The 3,122-nt window shown below is 50.8% G+C and overlaps 1 pseudogene; it reads right to left on the bottom strand.

Moving 5' to 3' along the window:
* Positions 1 to 466: 466 nt before the first annotated feature.
* LOC125512912 lies at positions 467 to 2,793 on the bottom strand (annotated as a pseudogene).
* Between the last annotated feature and the right edge of the window lie 329 nt (positions 2,794 to 3,122).

Below are 3,122 nucleotides of genomic sequence, written 5' to 3'. Positions count from 1 at the left end.
CGATGGTGCGGCGCCTACGAGCCATGGCGAGGGGGAAGGGTCCCTCTTTGGTGATTGAGAGGGAAGATGTTGGTTCCCTTCTTCTCTAGGTGTTCCTGGAGCACGGTCCATCCTCGAAGGTCGGCTATGTCCTGCTGTGCTGCTCCGTTTCTGCTACATATGATTCTAGTGTGGAGTGCTCGGCCTTTGTTAGCTGCAATTCATTTGCGGCTTGTGGAGGTTGTCGTGAGTAGGCTTTCCAGTGTTCCCCGTTGTCTCGTTCTGACCGTTGTAAGTTGGGTTGTCTGTTGTAACTCCTGGCCGGTTGATGGCTTTGTTAATTCAAAGTCGGGCTCTTCGCGAGCCTTCATTCTAAAAAAAAAAGAAACAGCCGCACGCAAGAGAGGGAGTATTTTGCTGAGAATTCATTTTGACTAGTCAAATTTGAGAGACGGTGGACACTTAATTTTACAAAGTTAGTACTCTCTTCAAAAACTATGATGTTTTATACTCGTCAAATTTGCCGCGAAAGAGCAAATATCTCTTTACTTCCTCATCCGAGATTATTGTTGCTAATCGATCCATCCATCGAGCAATACAGTTCACGTCGTGTTACATCAATGGGATTAACCCGCACACAACACAACAGACAACACAATCGATCCTACCGGCCGACGGCCGGAGGATTAGAGTAGAAATCGCGCAAGTCGTTTCTTGGGCGCGACGGCCTCGATGGCCTCACCCAGCGGCCACGCCGCCTTGATCAAGTACTCCCCGTGCTTCACCTTCTCCACCAGCGTGATCTCCTTGCTCGGCGCAATTCCAAAACCATCGACGAGCAGGGTGTACTCGTAGACGAGGTCCATGCAGGCGTAGGGCACGTCGAGGAGGCCAGGGTACGCGGCCTTGGCTTCCTGGACGCTGAGCGGGCACACCTTCTCGGCGGCAGCCAGGTACGCCGCCGGGCTGGACTTTGCGCTGGGCGCGCCCTTGTCGACCCACCCGACCTGGGTGGCCTTGCCGTAGAAGAAGGACGCGACGTAGATGGTGTCCTGGCCGGCCCCGCCACCGCCGTTCCACACGCCGCCGAAGGTGCAGTTCTTGGCCGCGCAAGGCGCGTCCAGCTTCAGCGCCCTGGCGATCTCCTCCCTGCACTTGTCGTACGCCGCGCCCTCCGGCGAGGCTGAGGCGTCGTACTCCTCGCCATTGTAGGTGTACTTACCTTCATGGAACAAGCTTGCATTGTTAACAGGAAATCCAACTGAAAATGGTTCATGGCTGTGCTCCTCTGTTTCTGTTACAGATACGTACCACTGAATCCACGGAGTATGCAGGAGCTGAATGGCCCCTTCTTCGCCTTCAAGATCTCCACACGAGCGGCTAAACCACCGTAGTACAAGTAACTGCATTCATTCAGATTTTTTTTTAGGGAAATTCAGATGTTCTCTTCAATTTTTCGTGCTAGTACAAGTGATTTGCCAAATGCAAAACCAGAACACTAACCTGTGGACATATACGTTGTAGTCTTTTCCCTTGAGGTATTCCTTGGTGATGTAGGGGTCCTTGCCATCAGGAACAGCCGGAGCATTCGCCGCAGCATCTCCAGAAACCGCATACGCCATTTGCACCGACCCACCGCCAAGATCAATCACACCTACCGTCTTTGAGTAGTCTCCTCCCAATTTGTCCAGCAGATAGTTCAGAGCAACCTACGTACCATCGTTTGATGCATACATAAGATGGGGTGTGTATATGGATTCATTGCTCATCTATGGTATTAGTGGCTGGTATGGTACCCATATGTAAGATCCTTCTTGAGATCCCTCAAGAACGTTGATCCACTTTGGATTGTTCTGAAACCTGCTCTCTGTGTGGACGACATCCCTCACCTGCAACAAGATCATTTCCAGCCCTTGTTCAGCAGTGCATCTTTCTTCCGTGATACGTACAACTGACAGTAACATGTGGAAGATAAAAAGTAATTACCGCCTGAAGAATCTCCTCTGCTTGCTCATCTCCGATAAGTCTGAGTCCAGCCGTCGCCTGCAGATTTTATGTCCAGAAGGGAACATATATACTTTGAGGATCAAATTAATTTAGCTTTGATATATGTTCAACTTTTAGAATATATTCATTTGATAATTGAAGTTGCCATTTCTCTAGAATGAAGACACCGCGCCACTCTGCATCCTCACTTGGGTTTTTTTTTTTTGGATGAAGGTTTATATCAACAAGTCGGTAATGATTTTTTCTTTGCTGGGCTCAATGTCCGTGGCATTTCGTCATGTGTTTCTTATTCAGAAACTGAATTCCATTTCTGTTCTATACGTACCCCTAGTTTAAGGGGAGTCGTTTTCATAAGCGAGCCCGGGACAACGCTCTTGGCCTTGCCAAGCAGAGGCAGCATAGACTTGGCAGCCTCCTGCGGTCGCCCAGCGTACGAGCTCAGCCCAGGTTGCACCTGCACCAACGAACGGAAGCAGTATCAACATATTGTCATAACACAATCCACTAATGGATCGATGATCGGCATGCATGGCTATCATCGGTGTCCTACCCTGGCGAAAACCTCGATGTCGTCGCCGATTTCGACGAGGTCCATCTTCTTGTCGAACCTGAAGACGTGCACCCGCGTCGAAGATCACGGCGTACTTGCCTGGCGCCGCCGGCGCGTTCTCAGCAGGCTGCTCGACGCCGCCGCCCTTCCGGCCAAGAAGTACCCCGTCCTGCGCAAATGCCGAAGAGGCTAGGACTAGCAGGACGAGGAGCAGGGCCATGATGCCCATGGTGTGAGCCATTGCGAGCAACACTGTCCGATGCAGTTCGTGCTCCAGCCACCAGCAAGGTACTGTGGTTTTAAAGGGCCCGAGAGGAGACAGCCATTTCCACTAGCAAGGCACGGTTGCTGTCTAAGATTCGTTCCCCGTGTTGAAAGGGGAATGTCTTGCCTGCCACTGCGGTGCTCCGATCCATATTCCCACGTGTATAACGGCTCTCCGCTCTTCTTCTTTTTTGACGCAAATGAACGTGTACAATACTTTCTTTTTTGTGAGGGGTGTATTAATACTAGTTGGACGATGCGCGCGCGTAGCTACGATCCAGAACATTTATAAACGCAATAAGATCTACGGCATGTGCAAAAG

The sequence above is a fragment of the Triticum urartu genome, chromosome 6, assembly GCF_003073215.2.
Source record: "Triticum urartu cultivar G1812 chromosome 6, Tu2.1, whole genome shotgun sequence".
Taxonomy (NCBI): domain Eukaryota; kingdom Viridiplantae; phylum Streptophyta; class Magnoliopsida; order Poales; family Poaceae; genus Triticum; species Triticum urartu.
The sequence above is the reverse complement of the archived record's forward strand: the minus strand, read 5'-3'. Positions and strand labels throughout refer to the sequence as shown.